Source organism: Rattus norvegicus, chromosome 3 (genome assembly GCF_036323735.1).
Source record: "Rattus norvegicus strain BN/NHsdMcwi chromosome 3, GRCr8, whole genome shotgun sequence".
Taxonomy (NCBI): Eukaryota; Metazoa; Chordata; class Mammalia; order Rodentia; family Muridae; genus Rattus; species Rattus norvegicus.
In genome coordinates, this window is record NC_086021.1 from 167,449,614 (window position 1) to 167,474,208 (window position 24,595).

The 24,595-nt window shown below is 46.4% G+C and overlaps 1 long non-coding RNA gene and 2 other non-coding genes across 3 annotated transcripts; all 3 read left to right on the forward strand.

Moving 5' to 3' along the window:
- Positions 1-1,658: 1,658 nt before the first annotated feature.
- Snhg11 (small nucleolar RNA host gene 11) lies at positions 1,659-7,332 on the forward strand. The gene is made up of 5 exons (NR_172014.1): positions 1,659-1,904; positions 2,097-2,347; positions 3,044-3,122; positions 6,432-6,506; positions 6,594-7,332. It is a non-coding gene; the product is annotated as a small nucleolar RNA host gene 11 (long non-coding RNA).
- Positions 4,104-4,237, forward strand: Snora71e (small nucleolar RNA, H/ACA box 71E). The gene has a single exon (XR_005503033.1). It is a non-coding gene; the product is annotated as a small nucleolar RNA SNORA71 (small nucleolar RNA).
- On the forward strand, positions 5,568-5,700 carry Snora60 (small nucleolar RNA, H/ACA box 60). The gene has a single exon (XR_005503031.1). It is a non-coding gene; the product is annotated as a small nucleolar RNA SNORA71 (small nucleolar RNA).
- Positions 7,333-24,595: the final 17,263 nt, after the last annotated feature.

Below are 24,595 nucleotides of genomic sequence, written 5' to 3' on the forward strand. Positions count from 1 at the left end.
TACTTCACAGACCTTTCTTTTTTGCTCTCTGGCCACTAATGAGCAGTTTTGTTCCACCACACACTCCTTGTCATGAGCCCTTGACATCTCACTACAGGGCCCAGAAACCACAAAGTCAAATGATCCAAAGCTAATACAAAGCTCAACTCTTTTTTTTAAGTTGCTTTCCTCAGTATTTTAGCCCAGTAACACACTGCAAGTCCAAGGTCAATGCACCCGCCAATTCAGTATCTGAGACCCTCTCACCCCACTCCTATATCACAGGCTGATGGATGCCTCCCTGTTGTTCCCAAGTGGCAGAAGAAAGAAGCAAGATCCAGGGGGCGCTCATAACCCGATCACACCCCCACCAAAGATCCTGCTACTACCATGGTGGGAGGTAGGGGTTCAAAATGGACTCAGGGGAGGGAGTCACCATTCCGTCTGTAATACTGGAACAATAATTAAATAGGTCAAAATGCCTGAAATATTTCGTGTGCTCAAAAACCCTGGCTGTTAGGTGGATTCCTTCGTCGCATTGAGAACAGGTATTAGAATCATATATCACTGGGGAAACATGGCTGGACTGGGCTAGACGATGCAACCAGTAAAGGCACTTGCCCTCAGGAATGACATCCTGCCAGGCAGTGGTGGCACATGGCTTTAATCCCGCATAGTAGGCAAATCTCCGAGTTTGAGGGCCAGCCTGGTCTACAGAGTGAGTTCTAGGACAGTCAAGACTACACAGAAGACCCTGTCTCAAGAAAGAGAAATCACACTAAAACAAGAAGCATTGCTGACCCGTTTTGCACGAGCCTTGTGTCTCTATTTCACTCCTTACATATACTCCTGGATATAATATACTGCACATTTCATAATCTATTCCTTATTTTCCATCAAGCATGATTGTCTTTTCTTCAGAGAAGGCCCTGCTGTCCATTCTGGATAAATACATAGGTCACCACTGTCACAATCTGCCTAGTGTTTCATGTGTAGTGCTTATGGTTTTTTTTTTAATTTATTTTATGTGCATTAGTTTTTTTGTCTGCATATACATCTATATAAGGGTGTCTGACTTGAAATTACAGTTATGAGCTGCCATGTGGGAATTGAACCCAGGTCCTTTGGAAGAGTAGTCAGTGCTCTTAATCACTGAGCCATCTCTCCAGCCCCACGCTTATGATTTTTAATGGTCAAGTTTTCTAGCCTATTTATCATGCTCATTAAAATGTAACCGAATTAGGGATCATGCCTGTCTTGTTGCTTTTAATTTTAGTGCGTAGTCTGGCCCTTGATATGACGTAGTTCCTTGGAGGATATTATGGGTGGATGCAAGGCTAGATGAGCAGATTAATGAAAAGGTGATTGGATGGATAGATGAGTGGATGGATGGACAGGCAGACAGATGCATGCAGACGAATATTTAGATACATAAGAAGGTAGATGGGTCAGTATTGATGGATGACTAATGGGATGAGAGGTAGCTGACGTTCCGCACATATTTTCTGGCAAAATGGATGCATGGACTGATGGGAAAGAATGGAAGCTAGGACTAAGGGAGGAGAGCCTCGCTGGCGCGGTAAGCATTTCAGTTCTACTCCTGCAGGGGACGCTGCAGAGCCACGCCCACTGTCTGCGCAAAGGTGAAGCTGGAGACTGCAGCGCGCGCGCAGCCGCAGCTGGGCGGACACTGCGGTGTTCGAGAAGGGTCTTGCGCAGTCCTGCACTGCGGCACTCACGCACTCCACTTTCCACCTCAGCCTGCTAGGCGAGTCACCTCGGCTCTGCGCTCTCGGCCGCCTCCAAGGCCTCCAAGTCACCTTTAATCATGAAAACCCAGGAGCCGGGAAGCTAGGACGCGGGCTTGATCCTCCCACACCTGCGAGCTATGGATCTTCTGGAGTACACGAAAGGAGATATCGCTGGTAGGCTGCGACATCTGATGGGTTCGAGCTGAGCTTAACCCCAGCTTCGGAGGAGGGAGCCAGTAGGAGAGAGACCCGGGACGCAGTGCTGGTGTGCCCGAGCGGAGGTGGAGGGTTGAGGGTTGGGGGCTAAGCCCAGGCGTCTTGGGTTCGTTCAGGTAGCATGCGAAGCCACTTGTCCTTTCTTACTAGGGTCCTCAGACTGTTGACGCGTCCTTCCAAGGAACTGATAAGCCCAGGCCCCTAGGACGGGATGCTAGGACTCCAGTGTGGGGCCTTGCTGTGAACCCCTTCCCAAGTGTTTGCTTCCCTGATGGGCCTTTGCCAAAAGGCCCTCTTGACACCGAAAAGGATGACGACTCAGGTTCTGCGGCAGCCAATGCCCCTCCCCCAACTCTCTGCACTCACTGGTGGGGGCCACGGTCAAGGAAGCAAGTATCCCGGTAAGTGTTGCGGGTGCACCTTGAGGCCTGAGGGCCACCTAATTTTAGCCTTCCTGTGGGCACCAGCAGAGGGGTGGCATGGAGTTCAACCAGGTTCTGAGGGGAGCCTAGCAACGACCCTGTGTGGGAAGTCCACTTGGGAGTCTGGACTCAGGCCATAAAAAATCCTCAGGTCCTATGTGTGCTAGTTCTTTCGTTCCCAGGTAGGGAAGTCGCAAAGGCAGATCTGGCTGCTGGTCATATTTTGAACCCTAGTGGTGGCATGGTGTGAATGAAACCCATTTCTCATTTTGAACCTAAGTTGGTCTTCTTGTGGGTGGCAGGTAGAGTCTTACCTGAAAGGATGATTTATTTATTTAATAGAGCTTGAGGTCTTTGAAGCCGGCGTTAGACAGTCAGCCAGCCAGTATTTTTCCATTTGAGGTCCTTTGCCAGGAGACGGAATAAAAGGACCTTCTGGAGCAGCTGCCATTTATCAGAGTTTGCAGGAATGATCTGGAAAGTGTTCGCTGACATAGGTGATTTGTTGCTAGCCTCTCCCTTTGTTCACGAGAAAATGCATCGTCACGAGTAATCCAGCCTCCCGTGTATCCGTTGTATTTGACTGCTGCACCAGGGACTCTGTGTGTGCTGCCCAGGACGGATTTGACCAGGTGACATTTAGATGCTTATTTAAATGCTTCTTGTTTATTGCAGAATTGACAGCTTGGTGCAGAGGGGACATGCGAGGTGTCTCTATCCTGAGAGGAAGCAGCTGGACCCTGGCGCTCCCAAGGTAGGGTCTGAACTTAAGATGGCTGCCGTCAAGGGTTGCTCACAGGTTCCCAGGGAAGTGAGGTAAATGGACAGAAGAGGAAGGCGGCTGCATCCCTGTCCCCAGTTTCATTGTCCCCTGGGCCACTGGTGTACATCTAATTTCTGTTGTGCCTGCTTCAGTTCTGAGTCCTCTGCAATGCTTCTCGATTTGCTGGGTTAGCAGCAGAAGGTCTGAATCAGACACAGGCGATTGCTGTACCATATCCACCAGTACTCAGGTCCATACTGGTTGGGGTTCCTCTTGCTGCAGTAAAACACCATGACCAAAGCAGCTTGGGGAGGAAAAGGTTTATTTGGCTTACACTTCCACATCACTGTTCATCATCAAAGGAAGCCAGGACAAAAACCCAAACATGGCCAGGAACCCGGAGGCAGGAGCTGACGCAGAGCCCATGGAGGGGTGCTGCTCACTGCCTTGTTCCCCCTGGCTTGCTCAGCTTGCTTTCTTATAGAACCCAAGACCACCAGCCCAGGGATGGCCCCACCCACAATGGGCTGAGCCCTCCCGCAACAATCACTAACTTAAAAAAAAAAAAATGCCCTACAGGCTTGCCTACAGACCAATCTTACAGAGGCATTTTCTCAATTGAGGTTCACACCTTTCAGATAACACCAGTCCGTGTCAGGTTGACATCAAACTATCCAGGACAAGGTCTCATTCTCCGGAAAGCAGAACAACTAGACTATTTTCCTTTGGGCCAGGAACCTCCTTGTTTCACAAGCGAAGACCGCCTGCTGTGTGCATTCCTTTGGACTCCACCCCCCACCCCCCCACACTCCCCACCCCTCCCAACCCTCCTAAACCCCCCTCCCCCCCCCCCCGTTGATGTGTGGAAGGAATCTTTACAATTAGATGTATTTCCTAAGTCCTGGTACCAACAGAGGTGACTGCTGGACGCTTCTGCAGTTGACAGCAGGCCCTCCCCACCACCTTCTCTGGCCCTGCATTCGTAAGTGATCAGGGGATACCCATACCCTGGTCATTGGTAGTGCAGGCAGAGGAAATGCGGGAAGAACTGTCCAGTGTTTGGAAGGTCCACACCCATGTCTTCCAATGCTGGGAGCTTTCCCACACTGTGCCCTCTCAACTCTGCAGACATTTGGGCCTGTAGGGGATTGGAAATGCTCACATATACATCATCACTGTCATCCGGGCTTTTGCTTCGTGCCCTGGGTGTTAAGTTCTCCTGGATGGCCGCAACGTCATTGCCAGTCCATGGGGACGTATTCCCACAGACCCGTTTCATCCTGTTGGGCATTACATTGGTGGTGTGATTGATGGTGACTGCTTTGCCATAGACTGCACACAATGTCCTTTTTAGGAGTTAAAGCCGACAATGGCTTCGTTCTGGAAGTAAGAGCCAACAGTTTTGGTATGCTCACTGACTGGTAACTCCCGCGCCAACCCTTTGTCCCATAACCACCATACCCTGCTGTGAGCAGTGGTAAGATGGGTACTCATCAAGTTTCATGAGCTTTGCAGGTGACCCCACTGAATACAGAGGCATCCTGGGAGTTGCCATGTCAGGAACATTCTAGACCCACCTGTACTCGAGGTCAGACCTCTTGTCCAGTCCCTTCTCTGGAGTACTGATCCCTTGCATCCAATACAGCACCATGCATGTTGCCACAGGCTTTCAGCGATGATACAAGGGCCGACTAGACACGGGACTCCTGCTCTGTCACTCTCTTATGTCAAAGACAGACTCAGAACTTCACTTTCAGCATTTGAAAAATAAAAGGATAGCCGGATGAGGTGGGGCACACCTTTCATGCCAGCACTTGGGAGACGGAGATCTCTGTGAGTTTGAGGCCAGCCTGGTCTACAGAGCAAGTTCCAGGACAGCCAGGGTTAACACACAGAGAAATCCTGTCTCAAAAAATGAAAAAAAAAAAAAAACCAAAAAATGGGTGTGGGGGTGGGGGTGGGGAGAAGAACTGAACAGAAAGGAGGGGGCTGGAGAGATGGCTCAGCAGTTAAGAGCACTGTCTGCTCTTCTAAAGGTCCTGAGTTCAGTTCCCAGCAACCACATTGTGGCATCTGACCATCTGTAGTGGGATCTGACACCCTCTTCTGGTGGGTCTGAGGACAGTGAGTGCTCACATATATCAAATAAATCTTTAAAAAGAAAGAAGAAAGGAAAAATAAGACAACGACCGAGGCAGAGACAACTTCTGTTCCACTTGAGCGCATATGTCTGTCCCAACCCCTTATGCCTCCCAGTAGCTCTGCCCAGGGAATCTTCCTTGGTTATCTGTGGCCGAGAGGCTTTCTGGGGCCTGTGTAGGGAACAAGGACCATGGCAGAGGAGTTCATCTTGGCTGGGCTCTTTCCCTGGACACAACAGGACAGGCCTCCGGGATCTGCCTCTCTTCCTGGCCTCACGTCTGTACCTGTGCATGCACCTGCATTTGGAAGCCGACCACGGGCTGCCTGTGCTCTGGTCATCCATAATGCAGGGAGAGGAGTTGCTGAAAGCCATTTCCCGTGTTTGAAGGGTCCACTCCTCCCTCTCAAATGCTGGTGCTTTCACACACTCCTGCCAGCGTTTCGGCCTCCCCACGGGACACTCTTGAGTGTTTCGTGTTATTGTACTTTGTTTTGTTTGTTTAGTTTGAGACTATGTGGGTCTGGCTGGCCTGCCTCTGTCTCCCAAGTGCTAAGATTAAAAAAAGACATGAGCTGGGCCTGGGAGAGATGGCTCAACAGTTAAAAGCACTGGCTGTCCTTCCAGAGGTCCCGAGTTCAATTCCCAGCAATCACACGGTGACTCATGACTATCTGTAAGGAGATCTGATGCCCTCTTCTGGCGTTCGGGTGTACATGCAGCAGAGCACGCATATATTAAGTAAATAAGTAAATACATTTATATTTTGGCTTGGGCTTTCTCGGCTTGGCTCCCTGCTATCAGAGATCAAGGTTTTGACACTTTAGGATCTAGGAAGGCCAAGGTGAATTACACATAATGAGTCACCACTACAAGGTTTTCATAGAGAAGCTATCTCTATGGGCCTTTGCAGAAATGAGGTTCAATGGACTAAGGAGGCTTGTAGGAGAAGGCATGGGAGGGACTCGGTTGAAGTGCAGGCCACTAATGACAGTCTATAGGCAAGACTGCAGATGGAGGGACCTTGGTGGGGGGAGCCCTGAGAGTAAGCCTCTGAGCTGTGTCTCTGCCATTTATATGACTGCTCAGCCGACCGGAAGGGAGCTGTTTTAGACTAACAGGACTGCGTTCACGTTGACTTTCTCTCCCACATTAATTAGGAGCGTACTCCCCAGTGTGGAAAAACAAGAGAACGTGACTGTCTCATGGTGAGCGCCTGCTGGGGCCTTATCCAGGTGAGTTACTGCTGGACCACAGGGTCAGAGCATACAATCTGAAATGGAACTTACAAGCTGCCGGCCTTGCCTGATTTTCTGCCCTAGGCTATGGCGGTCTCCGTGGGCGTCCAGGGAGAGCAAGGATGCTGACATGGAACGTGCCTCCAGAGCTCGTTGCCATCGGCTCGCCAGCCAGGAACACCTTTTTACTTTGGTAGGTATGCAGAGGGAAGGGCCTTGACTCTGGAGACTTGGGGACCAAAGTTAGAGCGGAGGTAGTTCTGTCACTCCCCTTAGACAGAGCCACAGAATGCCAGGTGGCACTAAGGTCCTTGCTCTCACAAGTAAGCACTGTCCGGGGAACCAGCAATATTAAACACGCAGGGTTGTCTCTTCAAAGGGAGAGATAGATATCCTGTTTTTCCTCCCAGAAGGCTGGGAGCGGAGGTGTTTAATATCCTGGCGAACTTTGTGCTATCTGTATGACCAAGGCCATGCTAGATCCTCCCCTAAGATTATATATGAATCTTAAGATGTCATATATAATCAATATACCTAGTCGGCTAGGTAGTGGTGGTGCATGCCTTTACTCCCAGTATTCTGGTAGCAAAGGCAGGCGGGTCTCTGCATTCCTCCCCTAAACCCTTAAGATGTCATATGTAATCAGTCATCTGGGTGGTGGTGGTGCATGCCTTTACTTCCAGGACTTGGGTGGCAAAGACGGGTGGATCTCTGAGTTCGAGGCTCGCCTGGTCTACAGAGTGAGTCCAGGTTAGCCAGGACTACCCAGAGAAACCTTCTATCTGGGAAAAAAAAAAAAACAATAAATAACTTTTTTAAAAAAGTTGTCACGTGTAGTTAATCATCTTTATGGAAAATGTCACATGTACTTTACAGATGTAGTCATGGCTTAAATGTTAAACTACCTGGTGTCAGACTCTTGAAGTTTGAACCAGCACCTAGCCGGGCGATGGTGGCGCTCGCCTTTAATCCCAGCACTTGGGAGGCAGAGACAGGTGAATCTTTGAGTTAGAGGCCAGCCTGGTCTACAGAGTGAGCCCAGGACAGCCAAGATTACACAGAGAAACCCTGTCTCAAACATAGAATTAAACGAAGTAAAATAAAGTAATAAAAACGTTTGAATCAACGCTGGCTGCTGAGTCATGTTGAGCCAGAGTGCCTTTTATACCTTACTTGGGCTCTCACCCTGGCTGGTGGAGGTGCCTGCAGGAACCCCCACAATGGCGACCAACAGGAGGGGCTCAAGTCTTGGAGAAGGTAAGAGAATTATTCTTTAAATAGACTCAGGAGCGGTGTGTCCCCTCACCTAGGAGGTCACAAGTAAGTGGGGAGACAAAATAAGCCTGGGTTCTTCCCAGTCCAGAGACAAAGCATTTTCTACAATTACTGAGCTGTTGGTTAAGATCTAAAGGAGGGAAATAGTTAAAGCAGCAGTCAGTCAAATTCAGTCCTTGGTTTCCTGAACCAGAAACTATTGGTGTTGAAATTTGGAAATGCAGCCAGGTGGTGGTGGTGATGGTCTATAGGGAAAGTGCCAGGCTACTCAGAGAAACACTTACTTGAAAACAAAACAAAACGAAAAGAAAAAAGAAAAAAAAAAAAAAGAAAGAAAGAAACTTGGAAATGCATAGGAGCCAGTGTCAATCGGGCCTGTGAAAGCTGAGATAAAATTCGTGCCAATTATTTTGCAAGCTGGAGTCTGTATTGTCGGCGTATCATCGCTCGCACCCTTGGGGTATCATCGCTCGCACCCGCGGGGTACCATCGCTCGCCTCTCGGGCGGATCATTGAAATGAGGCTTTTTTTTTCTCTGCAGGCCGCCTGGACTCCGAGGGAATTCTGCCGGGGCTCCTGGAGGATGCCCAGCCAGGATTGTTCAGGGCTGTCATTGTCTCAGTCTCTTTGCCTCATTGTCTTAGTCACGTTGCTTCATTGTTATTGTCTCCGTCTGTCCAATCGCGTACTCACAGCCTTAGCAAAATAAGCAATTTTATCTTGTCTTTTACATACAAAAAAAAAAAATGGAGATTTTCTTACTTCAAGCCTTTCAGGCATCGAGAGACCTAACCCCACCCAGATTCCTTTGTATTTATGGTTACTAAAACGTCATGTCTTAAATCTGTATCTTTGGACAACAGAAAAAATAGTTTTAAATAGCAATGTGATCAAACTTAACATGGATTTTTAAAAAAAAAAAAGTAGGGACAAATTGGAACCGAGAAAAAAATATTTCTCCTGGATAATATGGTGGCCAAGGACTGAAAAGCTGAAGTATAGTCAATAGGAGTTAGATTATTTGAAAGTTTTCACATAAAATTATTTTGGGTACAGTCTGAGAATATGTGGAATGTAGTAAGAACTAGAACTTTCCAGAAAGTTCTTCTTCCGTGGAAATGTTATACTTTGATGCTGTTCACATGTTTGTTTTGCTTGCAGTATCAGCCGGACATGTTCCTTCATGCTCTTGTGGGACAACCTAGTTGTTTCCCACTTCAGGATGTTCTGTGATGGTTCCTCAGGTACTTTTGAATCTCTTGTTAGGAGAGTCTTCTTTTTTTTTTTTTTTTTGGTTCTTTTTTTTGGAGCTGGGGACCGAACCCAGGGCCTTGCGCTTCCTAGGCAAGCGCTCTACCACTGAGCTAAATCCCCAACCCCAGGAGAGTCTTCTTGAACTCAGAATTCAAATTGCCCTAAATTTTAAAGATCCCAAATCGTACATAAATAGCCTTAGGTTTAAATCTTTAAAAGTTAATGTGAATTAGGTAGGTCTTGCTTGTGGTTTAGTTTTGTTCTTGCCCTTGGTCTGATTGTAAAAGAACAGACTCTTGACAAGGGAAGAAGTTAGCGGAGCCTCAAGAGCCCTGCTCTCTGTTCAAGATTTATGCTACACAGTATTCCAAGCTTCTAGTGCATATTAGTAGTGAGTGATTCTCACATCAGTGTGACATCTAAAACTAGAGCTTTTTAAGATTTATTTATTTTATTTATGTGAGTACACTGTAGCTGTCCAGACACACCAGAAGAGGGCATCAGATCCCATTACAGGTGGTTGTGAGCCACTATGTTGTTTGCTGGGATTTGAACTCAGGACCTCTGGAAGAGCAGTCAGTGCTCTTAATCGCTGAGCCATCTCTCCAGCCCCCTATACATTTCTTTCTAGGACTCCCACTACAACTAAAAACTGATAATGGACCTGCTTATACTTGCAATTGTTTTAACTTTTTTTTTTGAAGTTTATGGAATATTAATCATGTTACTGAGTTCCCTTACAATTGACAGTGTCAAACTATTGTAAAACAACACAATCAAAGACTTAAATTACAAATTTGAATTCCCACATCCTATGCCTATACATTTAGCTATGCTAACTTTAAATTTTTTTCACTTTAAAAGATAGTGGCTTTTTCTGCTCCCAAAAACATTTTATCCAAAGAAGACACTACCTAAAGTGTGTGTGTGTGCGTGCGTGCGTGCGTGCGTGCGTGCGTGCGTGTGTGTGTGTGTGTGTGTGTGTTTAAAAAACCTTTAAAACTAATCAATGGAAAGTGCCCGATGTCCTACCATCGAGGCGAGGTTATGCTTATGTCTTACAGAAAAGTAAATGAAGTCCCAGATGGCTACTGCTCTGTGACACTTTGGACAAGGACAGCATCCCAGAGACCACCAGATCAGCAAGGGGGTCTAAGCTAGATTACAAGCCCATCAAGAGGGGACGTCCCAAGAGGAGGAGGAAGCCAGTATCTCGGGGAGACTTTAACTGGTCAAGCCAAGACCTTGGGGAAACAACAAGGACATAATTCTGCTGACCCCCAAATGATGGTGTTACGTTTACTGACTGTATTACATGTTGATTCTCAGCCTGTCAGTGCAGAATCCAAATGCCTTATGTCAGGGGGGATAAAGGGCGCACCTGTAATAGGACAAAGTATGAAGTTGTCTTGCTGTGCTAATAATCATTTTGATCCTCTGGGACCGACCAGTTGTCTGGACAAAAGATAGTATACAAATATTTAGACACAAGAATGGGTGGCATTATGGGTAGACTAACTGAGCAGTTCAAATGTAATAATACAGGTTTTAGGGGTTGGGGATTTAGCTCAGTGGTAGAGCGCTTGCCTAGGAAGCGCAAGGCCCTGGGTTCGGTCCCCAGCTCCGAAAAAAAGAACCAAAAAAAAAAAATAATACAGGTTTTAGCTGAAGGCAGTACTCTAGAAAGCTTTGATGGTGAAAGGAATATGTGATATATTGCTTACTAAACTTGAACTGACACCAGGTACTGAGTAGTGTGGAATCGGACTGCCTTCTTGTCTCCTGTGAATCATTAGTCTGTTGGCCTTGGTGGAGGAAATATGCCCCTGAAGGAGGGCTTTGAGAGTTAAAAGCCTCGCCTGGCTTCCCGATTAGTTCCTGCTCTATACTTGATCTTCAAGGTGTGATTTCTCAGTTTCATATCCCTGCCACCATGCCTGCTGTGTGCTCTCATCCTTCCTGCCGTAATGGACTCATCTCTGTTCTGGAACCACGAGCCAAAATAAACACTTGTCTTCCTTAAGTTGCCTTTGGTCACGTGTTCTATCACCACCGAAAAGTACCTAAGACAGGCGGTGAAAGACTGTCAGAGAGCAGAGTGCAGGTTTCCGAAGTCAGCACTCAGTGAGGGACAGCTCTTCCCAGCTAAGCCCTTAATTCATTCGCTGAATGATTCCCCATCCCTGGCCCAGCCTCTCCCATCTCCCTGTTGCCCTTAGCTTCTCACACCCTGTCTGACTCTTGGCCATCAGAGGATGTGGGTGAGGCTCCCATTTCTCTTGCGCCAAACCAGCCCCTCCACCTTCCCCTTGTGCAGTAAACTTCCACGGGCACCCCGGCCCCAGCTACTGAATGTGCTCTTTCCCTGTGTCACCTCCTCCAGGAAGAGCATTCTCTCTGCCCCTCCCTTACCAGTTAATGCAGGCAGTTCTAGGGCTTGGCCAAGCAAACAGATCTCTCTTTCCTAGGACTGACCTTGCAGAGCACAGGAGCAGAAGATTGACCAAAGAACTTCCATGATGTGCTGGAGAAGGACAAGGAGAAAGTTATGGAGCACGGAGACAGGCTAGGAAATCCGGAGGAGTGGCATTTTGCACTGAGTAGACGGAAAGTCACCTAGGTGATGGGACATGCATAAGCGGGGCAAGAGCCTCTGGTATCACTGCAGCCCATTTAGGTTCCATCACGGGGTACCAGACCCAGTGATCTGGGAAGGCCATAGTGTCTGAGGCCTTAGGACCTGTTCCTGGTTGTAAATGTCTGCCAACCATTAAGGTAATGATGGCAGCTGGGTCTGGCCAGGGTTTGAAGCTAGCACCAGGTTGGGCATAGCTGTGGCCAAGCTCTGCACCTGCCCACCCCACTTCTCCTTTATCCTGACCGTAGCTCAGTAGACTAAGAAGGCACAGTCACCCAAGGGCAGACATTGATAGGTCAAAGCCATGACCTTGGTTAAAGACCAATGGTAGTGTTGAGCAGGACTGGAGATTCCTTTTGGGGGAGCTCCACTGTGTCAAGAGTTTGAGTGATGGGTCACAGGAAGAGAAACATGAAGAGGGAGAGAGAAACCAGGTCTCAACAGCTGGGCCTAGGCATGCAGAGCACTGAAAGCTTGTTCTGGACAAGAAGAGAGTATCTCAGAGTCTTACAGACAGAAGATGATTGTCCAGTTTCTAAACCACATTTATGGAGTAATGCATTTTAGTTAGCTCATCATATAAAGCTGTAGTTGAAAGATGGGGTTGAAAGATGGCTCAGTGGTTAAGAGCCACGAGTGTGTGGCTATTGCAAAGGACCTGGTTTGGATTCTAGGACACGCATGGCAACTCACAACTGTCTGTAACTCTAGTTCTAGGGGACCCAATGGCATCTTCTGACCTTTAAGGACACCAGGCATAAATGTGGCACGCACATACATACAGGCAAAATACACACAATCACTAAGTGAATGAATGAATGGATGAATGAATGAATCTTTACAAAAAATTATCGGGGCTGGGGATTTAGCTCAGTGGTAGAGCGCTTACCTAGGAAGCGCAAGGCCCTGGGTTCGGTCCCCAGCTTCGAAAAAAAGAACAAAAGGGGTTGGGGATTTAGCTCAGTGGTAGAGCGCTTGCCTAGGAAGCGCAAGGCCCTGGGTTCCGTCCCCAGCTCCGAAAAAAAGAACCAAAAAAAAAAAAAAAAAAAAAAAGAAAAAAAGAAAAAAAGAACAAAAAAAAATTATCATTTTAACCCACAAGGCCTTGGTGTGGGCAACACCCACAAGGCCCAGGGATGCAGTCTTCTCTGATTTATTATACAGTATGGTCAGGTGATCCAGATTCCTGTCTCTTTAATTCATTTGGCTACAGTGACTCTGTTTATTATTTTCTTTTCTTTTCTTTTTTTACGGAGCTGGGGACCGAACCCAGGGCCTTGCGCTTGCTAGGCAAGCGCTCTACCACTGAGCTAAATCCCCAACCCCGAGTCTCTGTTTATTAATCCCAGACTTACCAGCTGAGTGCCTACCATCTGGAGGGTGTCCATTAGCATACGAGGATGAGGAATAAGACCCTTTGGTGGCCTTTGGCAGTGTGTGACAGGAATAGTTCATGTGGTCTCCTCTCCTCTGTGTTGTCACCTACCACATCTCCAGGATTCTTGGCCAGCTTTCCTCTAGAAGCCACCTAGTGAGAGCATACAGGCCTGTCAAGTTCTAATTTAGTCACTTAACTGCTGTGGGGCCCGGGGTATCTTCTTTTGCCTCTCTGAACCTCCGTTTTCGGCTATGTAAGTTGACCACGAATTAGCACTTGCCTTAAATAGTAAGGACGAAATGGGATGACGTGTGTTAAATATTCACCACCTCGTGCTGGGTACTCAATAAATGTCAGCTATTTTTTTGTCCAATGAGCATGTATAGATGAGTGACAGCTAAGATGAATACCAAGTACAAAATGCCACCACAATAAGCCTCCTCCGTTAAGGTGACATCACATCCCGTCTGGTCTACTAATCTGCAGGCATCGCAGTGGGGCTGTTGCAAGTCATTGCGGATGATAGATTGAACTTGCATTAAATGCCAGGCATAGTGTTAGCCGATACATGTAATCACCTCCCCACAACCCAGTGATGTAGATTTAATTGACACCTTTTTACAACCCAGGAAGCCAAGTCGTAGAGAAACAGAGAGACCCACTTCATGCCCAGTGAGTGGCTCAGACAGCACTTGCTTTTTCAGTGTGTGTAGTCTGGAGAGGCCTGGTCATAAGAGACAGGGCACACCTGCCCAGTGGGTACTGGGTTTCTATGGGAAATTGAAGTTTGAGACACTTCACTGGCTTTTCCAGCTGCTCAGATAACTGCCAATGGTGTTGCCAAGGCTCTCCAATGTATTCCCCATCTGAACTAACAACTAGGGTGGCTGAACTTGTGGGCCAGACATGACCAGGGACGATAGCCTTATTATTGTTTTTTTAAAGATTTATTTTATGTATGAGTGCACTGTAGTTGTCTTCAGACACACCAGAAGGGGACACCAGATCCCATTACAGATGCTTGTGAGCCACCATGTGGTTGCTGGGATTTGAACTCAGGGCTTCTGGAAGAGCAGTCAGTGCTTTTAACCGCTGAACCATCTCTCTAGCCCGACAATAGCCTTATTTCAGCTGGTGCCTGGGCATCAGGTGTCCTGGAGTTATCCCAGGGGTCTAAAGATTGAAGAAACTCCAAAAGGATGTCACTAAGGTATCTCAAAAAGAACCATAATCCTACAGGAAGTCGTGGCCTGGTACCAGAGACCCTCGTGAGGAGCTCTTTGGAGATTTTATGGTAGAATTCAGCCAGGAGAATGGAGTGGGAGCCTTAATGAATGGTCTTTTGCCCAATCCTCTCCCGACCAAGAGACCTTAGCTTCAGTGGATGTGGTAGCATATGCTTTTAGTCCCAACACTCAGAACTCGGCTCTCAGAGGCAAGTGGATCTCTGTGAATTACAGATTAGCTAAGGCTATGTAGAGACCATCCTCCCCGAAAGCAAGACACCAGTTTCTAGATTGAGAATAGAGTTAAGTTGGTGGATAAGAAAGCCTCTAACCAGGCATGGTGGCACATGCCTTTAACCTCAGCATTCTAGAAACAGAGGGAACTCTGTGAGTTCAAGGTCAGCCAGGTCTGCATTGTGAGATCCTGTCTAAAAGCAAAGAAGCAAAAGCAAATCCAAAACCTCTATTTATATTATACCTATACCTATGTCTATATCTATGTCTATGTCTATGTTGGTCTGTCTGTCTATCTATCTATCTATCTATCTATCTATCTATCTATCTATCTATCTATCTATCTATCTATCTATCTACTTATCTATCTATCTACTGATCTGAAGTTCCACTGGTTCACCGTGTTCTGGGCCTGACATGGAGCTCCAAACAGAGCAGGCAGGAATTCTTAATGAGCTGTGCTGTTGGGCTGGGTTATTGCTCAGTGGAGGAGCACTTGTCTAACCTGTGCAAGGCCCTGGGTTCAAGTCCCAGGGTAACATATAAACACAAGTTGACAAATTAATCAAACCGTGCCCCTGAAAGAAACACCATGAGCCTTGCACTCCATTTAGAACTGTACCAGGAGTCACATTAAAGAACTGGGGAGCGGGGGGGGGGGGCAGTGCTGGAGAGATGGCTCAGTGGTTAAGTGTGCTGACTGCTCTTCCAGAGGTCCTGAGTTCAAATCCCAGCAACCACCTGGTGGCTCACAACCATTTATAATAAGATCTGATGCCGTCTTCTGTTGTGTCTGAAGACAGCCATAGTGTACTTAATATAATAAATAAGTAAATCTTTTAAAAAAGAATTGGGGGAGAAACAAAAGAAAAAGCTTTTTAAAAATGTATTTTAGGTGACCATATGGAATGGTCATTTTATCACATAATCAACATTAAGAATTTTTGAGGTGAGTCAGGTATGGTAGTGTCCACCTGAAATTCCAGCACTTGGGAAGCTGAGGCAGGAAGCTTACCATAGGAGAGACCAGCTTGGACTACAGTGGCCAAAATACTATTTTTCAGTGAGTGACTATTTTCAGATGGTCTTACTCTGCGGCTAGGACTGGACCTACGATTGAAGTCCTTTTGCCTTAGCCTCCCGAGTGCTGGAATTACACGAATGCCCCCTCATTCCTGACTCAATGAGATTTCCCCAAAACCTCCTTGAAATTTAGTATGGATTTTATAGCACATCTCAATTTCATCTTTTTTTACATTTTAAAGATATTTTTTAAATGTATATGAGTGTGTACTTCTGTGTATTTATGTGCCCTAGGTGCCTGAGGATGCCAGGTGAGCAGGGCATTGGATCACCAGAAATGAAATTACAGGTGATTATGGGTCACCTAATGTGGCTTTTGGGAACTGAACCTGGTCTTTGTCGTTGTTATTGTTGTTGTTGGTTTTGTTTGTTTGTTTTTATAATAGTAAGTACATTTAAGTGTAGAATCAGTTCTCTAGTCCCCTTAATTTAAACTAGGTATGTTTAAAATACCACTGACCACGGGTGGCTACTTATCAGATATGATAGATATAGGGGATAAGAAGTTCAAAAACTGGGCTGGAGAGATGGCTCAGTGGTTAAAAGCACTGACTGCTCTTCCAGAGGTCCTGAGTTCAAATCCCAGCAACCACATGGTGGCTCACAACCATCTATGATGGGATCTGATGCCCTCTTCTGGTGTGTCTGAAGATAGCTACAATGTATTCATATACATAATAAATAAATCTTTAAAAAAAAGTTCAAAAACTGTGGAAAAAAAGAGTTTGGGGATGTTAGCTTTGCAGAGGGCTGTTGCAATTTGTAGGTGCTTACAGAAGCTGCTGTGCCCAGGTTCCTCATTCTCTTGTATCCCTTCCCTTCACTTCTGTCTTGGCATAGAGGAATCAGGTACATATCAGGTTTTCTGATGGAATCATGCATCTTATTTTAGGACCTTCTGTAGACAGCCCTCCTCCCCCATCCAGCACATACTGCATACTGGGTTAAACCTGAGTTTGTTCCCTTGGACAGTCACTAGTCCCTTACTGAGCATCTCCAAGTGCCACCTACAATAAGCTAAGCACAGGACGTATGTATCAGTGTTAGCATATTCCTAGTCACTCCTCAATATGCATTGGTTGGTTCTAGGACCTCAGATGATACATACCAAGGACCACAACACTTCCCTCCACCTGTAAAGTGACGTGGTATTATATATAACTGTGTTGTTGTAGTAGTTTGAATAGAAATGACAGAGGTTCATATGTTTGAATGCTTGGTCATCAGGGAGTGGCACTGTTTGAGAGGAATTAGGAGGTGTGGCCTTGTCAAAGGAAGCATGCAACTTGGGGTGTGTTGTTGTAAAAATATAAAAAATAAAAAAAGTATCATTGTCTTTTATCCCGCTAGGTCCGCACCGAGGTGCCCAAGGTATCTGCTAGATATCTTGGCAGAAACATATCCCAACTCTGCGGCGGCCCAGTGTCTCTTGGTGCCACACACTTTCCTACACTGAAACCGTCACATAAAAGAACACACAACACAATAACCTTTGACCCAACTGATAAGATATAATTGCCCACTTAAACATACAAAGCTCAGTACCATCCATCCCTTGAGAACATTAATAACAACCTGTAAATACACAGAGCAGAATCTTAACATCACCTGCCATGGCTTCTCCGTCTCTCCTTTTTTTTCTCTAGTCTCCTCCTCTTCCTTCAAACTTCTCTCCCGCCCATTCTTTCTTCTCCTCCAATGATAGGCCTCCTTCTATCCTGTACCTGCCCTTCACCTGTACTTTACAAATTCAATGGGGAGGTGGTTCTGGTGAAGTCACCTGAGTTCTGAGTATGTGACTAGGCAGCTGTCCTTGGGGCAGTGGAATTAGCATCAAAATACAGATAACTTCTGGGCAAACCACACTAGGGGTGGGCTTTGTGTTTCAAAAGCTCAAGCCAGGTCCAGTGACTTTCTCTCTTCTTGCTGCCTACTGATCTGGATGTAGAACTCTGAGCTGCTTCTCCAGCACCATGTCTGTCTGTGTGCCACCACGCTGTCACCATGATGAAGATGAACTAAACCTCTGAAACTGTAATTAAGCCCCAGGTATATGTTTTTAAAAAATTGTTTTAAATAGGAGCTGTCTTGGTTATGATGTCTCTTCCCAGTAAGATAGTAAGACTAAGACAATCACATACATACATATCCTGTACATATCTCTCAACTACTCATACCATGTAATATAATGTAAATAGTATGTATTGCATGGAATAATGACAAGGAAAAAGTTCTTTGTCTTCATACTAGGTATGTCTTAGTACTTCTTCTGTTGCCGTGGTAAAATACCTTGACAAGGGCCAATGAGATATCTTGCGGGGGACAGGTTGAGGTACTTGGTGCTAAGCACTTGAATTTAATTCCTGGAACCCACATGGTAAAAGAAGAGAACTGGCTGCTAAGAGTTGCTTTCTGACCTCCACTTGCACCGTGTGTGTGTGTGTGTGTGTGTGTGTGTGTGTGTGTGTGTGTGTTGAGAATAAGTAAACATAAAAATCTACTTAGAGGGATGGTTTATCTTGGCTCATGGTTCAAGAGTACAACAGTTCATCATGGTGGGCAAGTCAAGACAGTTGGTCACACTGTCCACAGTCAGTGTGGTGGTCTGAATGAAATGACTCCAATAGGTTCAGATGTTTGAACACTTACTTGATCCATGGGGTAGACTTGCTTGGGAAGGGTTAGGAGGCATGGTGTGGCCTAGTTGGAGAAGGTGTGTTGCTGGGGACAGGTGTTTTAGTCACTCACTGTTCTATTGCTGTGAAGGGACACCATGACAAAGGGAACTATTATAAGAGAAAGCATTTAATTGGGGCTGGCTTACAGTTTCAGAGAGGTAGTCCATTGTCATCATGGCAGGAAGCATGGCAGCATCCAGGCAGACTTTCAAGCAGCGGCCGAGAATATATTTTGTGATCTGTAGGCAGAGAATGAGAGAGAGAGAGAGAGAGAGAGAGAGAGAGAGAGATTGACTCTGGCCTTGGCATGGGGTTTGGAAACCTCAAAGCCCACCTCCAGTGGCACACTTCCTCTAACGGCCACACCTCTTAATCTTTCTACTCCTTTCAAATAGTGCCACTCCTCTCCCTGGTAACTAAGCATTCAAATATCTGAGCCAATGGGGCCCATTCTTATTTACACCAGCACAGTAGGCTTTGAGGATGCAAAGAGCACATAGCATTCTCAGTGTGTCTTCTGCCTCTTGCTTGGGGACCAAGATGTGAACTCTTGGCTCTTCCTGCCTCCATGCCTTGGTTCTGCCGTCATGGACTCTGACTCTGTGAAACCAAAAGCCCAACTAAATGCATTCTTTTGTGAGTTGCCTTGTCCCTGCTGTTTTATCACAGTGATAGAAAAGCAACAAAGACAGTCAGGAAGAAGGGAGCAATGAATGCAGGAACTTAACAAATTTCTTCCTTTTTTTCCAGTCCAGATCCCAGGCTGTGCACATTAGAGTGGGTCTTCCAACCTCGATTAGCTCAACCAACAGAATCCCTCACAAGCACAGCCCGAAGCTCAACTGAGCAAGAGGATCTCTCACAGGTGTACTTGGAGGCTTGTTGTGTAGATGATCCCAGATTCTGTCAAGTTGACACCCAACTTTAAGCATCTGGTGCAACATCGTAGACCAAACCACGTAGACCGTGAATAAGACTCAAAATGAAAAATGCTCAAGTGGGAGCCGGAGAAAGGCCGATAGTGTTGGGATGTCAGAAGGCTACAGCCTGGGGTACCCACATACCATGTCACTCACACACACTTGGCACAGTGCTCAATAAGTAGAAAATTCAGATTCTGATTTTCGGAACTCTCTAGAACTCTTCCTCAATTACTTTGCATCTTGTCACCAGGTTCTTGGTCTGGGTTCTTGATTCCCAGTCTTTGCGATCATCACAGGAAGAATTCTAACAAGGCACCCACACCACAGTGTAGAAGGTAGAATTTATTGAGGAGTAGTGTGGACCAATCTCATGGGTTGAGAGTGGACGATGACCAAATGGACTACTGTTGCGATCTGCATTTTCAGTCAGCTTTATACTGTTTCTAACCTCTGTAGAACAGTCAGATGATTGACAGACTCCCCAGGAAGGGTAATTTTTGGTATGTCTTTGCTTTAGAGCCGTCTCCTAAGGTCTAGTGTTCAGGAGGCAGGTTTAGCTAGTTGCCAATAACAACCTTCCAGGCAGTTCAGAGTGTCGTGGTGCCCACCCGCCTCGGGGCCAGGGATAGGGCCTAGATCCCATTCTTTTGAACAGTCAATAGAATCGTGCAACTTAGCCTCTGGCTTTACAGACTGATGATTATGAGGGGCATGGGTCTAGCTTCATTGCCCTTCAAGCTGGCTAATATCTAACTAGTTTCCTAACAGCCTCACACTGGTTGAATCAACAAATAGAGAAGAATGACCGTGGCCTGCCAATTGTTGTCTTGTCAAGGTAAGGAAGTTACCTGCTGGGGCTGGTTCCTGATGCCTCAACAGTTAAAGGCCTGAGTCACAGAGCCCCCAGCACCTGAGCCCTACCTCTAGAATCCTCACATGGTATTTGGAGAGAACCAACTCCTAAAGAGTATTTTCTGACTGATGCAATCATCGTCATACTAAATAAACGTAAGAACTTAAGGAATTAGCTACCCACAAAGAAACAATTAAAAGCCTTAGGAAACACGGTGGAAGAGAAAGGGAAGTCTTGAGACTACTTAAGGATCACACACCTCCGGCCTAAGGGAAGGAGGCTTAACTGGACCAGAGGGTTTGTTTTGTTACAGCAGCATCAAGGACAAAGGACACAAGCCTGTGGGATACGAGCCGGAAGTGTAGTGAGAGCGCTGGATTCAGAGCTGAGAAAGCCTGTCCAACCCAGCAGGGTGGCCTGGGTGACAGACTTCAACCTCTCTGCTTCTCATTTATCACCTGTGGTAATGCTTGCACAGACTCAGGTGACCCAAAGTTCTCTGGCAAAGCCATACCTATGTTGAGGGTTCTGGAGACTGAGTGACTAACCAGAACTACTGTGACTGTAGAAAGTCTGAATGTTGCAGATCATGGGCCAACATTATTTCGGATGTTTAAGTTCCCTATATACAGCATTACATCACCTGCCTCTGTGTCTGAACCAGTGTCCCTTTGACTCTCAGGTAAGACCTTTGGAATGCATAACTTAGCAGACTGCTAACTTCCACCGATCTCAACGTCAGGGTGTGGCCAGGACACTTCGAAAACCTGAGATAGAAACGTCCCTGTCTTGCTGTCACTTGTCTACCTGATGTCTTCACCAGTGGATCTGGTTTACACACTAATTCACTTTTCCCCCACCTTCTGTAACTATTTTTTTTTTAAATTGAGACTACATGGTGGTGATACACGCTTGTAATCCCAGTGCTCAGGAGGCAGAGGCAGGTGGATCTGAATTCAAGGCCAGCCTGGTCTACAGAGTGAATTCCAGAACAGCAAGGACATAGAGAGAAATCCTGCTTCAAACAAACAAACAACCAACCAACCAACCAACCAACCAACCAACCAACCAAACAAACAAACAAACCCAACTAACCAACCAACCAAACAAACAAACAATGCTCTGAAAGTGGGAGCAGATAATTTGGGACAATGCAAGTCATGGTCACTCTGATTTGGCTCAGAATAAATTCTCTTTTATTCTCTTTGGGTGAAAGCTGTGCTTTACGCCATTCCTGGCACGAGGAAGCCTTTAGTCTGTGGATAGCCCAGTCCACTGGTGAACTATGGGGCTGTGTTGTTATCTGTTGAGGCTTTCATTCCATGTTAACACGATGGCTGTGTTTTATGTTTGTTTCTATCTTGAGGACTTGGGAATTAAGGCCCTGAGCTTGAGAGGTTGGGAGTGTCCTCTCCTGGTTTTCCAGCTTTATTTTATTCTGTGCTGGCGATCCATCCCAGGCCTTGTGTAAATCAGGCAAGCAGGATACTCCTGAGCTCCAGCCTCAGCCCCTTCGTACTTTTTGAGACAAGGGCTCATTATGTTGTTCAGGCTAGACTTGAACTCACTCTGCATCTCAGTCAGGCCTTGAACTTGAGATCCTTCTGCTTTAGGCTCTCAAGTGCTGGGGTTAATGCCTATGCTCTGAGACCTGACCCCCCTTAATAAATGACTTATCCTGACACTTTTCATTATGTATCCCTGGATGCCTTGAAACTTGTTATGTAGACCAAGCTGGCCTTGAACTCACCAAGAGCTGTCTGCCCTCTGCCTCCATGATACTAGAATTATAGACATGCCCAACCTCGCCCAGGACCACACACACACACACACACACACACACACACACACACACACACACAAAATATTTTAAATTGTTAATAAATATTTGAATTATGCAACCAGCAAATGTGTTTGAACGTCCTCATTCTATTTATTTGTTTGTGTGCATGTGTGTTCCATGGTGCATACATGGAAATCAGAGGACAACTTCCAGGTGTTGACTCTTCCTTTCATCCATGTGGGTCCTCAGAATCAAATTCAGGAGTCAAACTTGGCAGCGAGTGCCAAGGCTCACTAACCGCAGGCTAGCTTGTGTTACTTAGTGAGACTTGGTCTATAAAAATAGAATAAGGGTCCTGGGTGAGGTTGGGCCTGTCTGTAATCCTAGCACTATGGAGGCAGAGGGCAGACAGCTCTTGGTGAGTTCAAGGCCAGCTTAGTTTACATAACAAGTTTCAAGGTTGCCAGGGATATATAATGAAAAGTCTCAGAATAAGTCCTTCCTTGTGCACGAAACCATCTTACCTGCCTCATAAACTTAGTTAAACAAACAAACAAACAAACAAACAAATGACAACAACGAAATCCTTGTGAGAGCTGGAGAGATGGGCCAGAGGTTCAGAGCAACTGCTTACTCTTCTAGAGGACTGGACTTCGATTCCAAGGTGTCCTACGGAGGCTCCTAACATCTGTAACCCCACTGCAAGGGGATCGGTACCCTCTTCTGGCCTCAGAAGGCACCAGGCATGAATGTGGTACCCAAACATACATAGAAACAAAACACCCATGTACGTAAGGTAAAACCAGGCCTTGCATTTTTAAAATAATTTTAGATTTATAGAAAAATTGTAAAGTTAGTACAGAGAATTTCCATATAGCCTCCACCAAGCTTCCCTTAATGTCAGTGTCTTACGGATCCAGGAAACATTTCTCAGAATGAAAGATTCATATCAGCACATTCCCATCACCTGAACTACACGCAGGCCGTGGACTACTGGTTTCCCCAATGATATTGCTTTCTTTGCCAGGATTCCAAAACCAGAATGGCGTTTAATCGTGGTATCTCCATTGTCTCCTGCAGTTGGATAGAGTCTGGCTTTTCCTAACCGTGACAACTACTTTTATTCTGTTTTATTTTCCATCTTGTTGAGACCAAGTCTCACTAAGTAACACAAGCTAGCCTACGGTTAGTGAGCCTCTGACCTCGGCCTCTCGAGTGCTGGGATTACAGGTGGATGCTACCATGCCTAGCTGACCTTGGCGTTAGAGGGGCATCGAGGTGCCCTGGAGGGTGCTGCTCAGCTTGGCTTCTGCTCTTTTCTCACAATCAGACTGGAGGTTGCAGGTTTTGGGGAGATTACCTCAATGCTGAAGGTCCCATCCAAAGTTTGCTGTTATCAACGGCTCTCATGAGCTCTCAGGTATTGTAGCAACTGCCCAACTACGCAGGGCAGCCTCTCCTTCCTTAACAGCAGAAGATGATGGAGATGGGCCCTGGGGTAAGTCCACCTTTCTCATATATACAAGGAACCAGAGTAAATATGAAAGCAGGAAGGTCCAGTAGGATTCTCCTCTCTGAGGTTGACTTGCAAATCCAGCCCCAACCTTTGCTCTCCTCATCATCGGCAAACAGGAACATTCCAGTAACTTCTTGCCTTTCCCCTTCACCCAGGAGTCCTGGTTCAGACCTTGGGTCTTTTGTTTTACTTGGTCACTATGGTCAGTCAGTAAGGTGCTTCATAAGTGGCTGCCACGTGACAGTTTGTGGACACTTTGCTTATCCGGGTGACTTCCTCTCACGAGACACTCTACCCACCTAGAAATTTCAGAAAACAGACCAACAGTTCCAGGTTTCAAGGTGAACTTGCTTTGACAGCCTTTGCCTGCAGCCCTCAGACAGGTCTTCAGTGATTCCCCAGTACTCACGAACCACTGAGCACATCTTTAGGCATTAAAAATAGAGCTTCAAGAGATGGAGAGGTGGCTCGACCTGTAAAGTACATGCTGAACAGACATGAGGACCTGGACTTGGATTCACGGCATCCACATATGAAACAGGCAGGTGTAGCAGGGTGCATATGTAACCCCAGAGCGAGGGGTCTGAGGGTGGGGACTGGTGGAGCTCATTGGCTAGTCATCGAATCAATGAACTTCTGGTTCAGTAAGAAACCTTGTCTCAAAGATTAAGGTGGACAGTGATGGAGGGAGACATCAGATGTTGACCTCTGGCCTCCACATGCATGTGTATGTACAACTTAAACAGACACACATCACACACACATACAGACTCACACATACGCACACAGAAATACACAGACACACATATAGACACACACAGAGATGCACACACACAGACACACACAGACACACACATATATAGACACATACAGACATACACACACATAGAAACACACAAAGGCATACACAGACACAAATATATTCAGACAGACACAGACACACAGACAAACACACACACACACACACACACACACACACACACACACACACACACACACACACACACACACACATTTGCAGGCCCCATTTCCTCCAAGCAGGAGGTGTTGTAAATTGGGCATTTTGGGTGTCTTGGCATTCTGAGTTACAAATGAGGACTTAGGTGGGCAGTTAAGCCATGGATGCAGGTGAGTTTTGAGAGGATTATGGGTAGAAGAGGAGTCACCAGCCAAGGCAGATCTTCATGGGCAAGGCTGTTGGCCACTGTTGTTTGTGGGGCTTCTGTCTTTTCCTGCTCCAGTCTC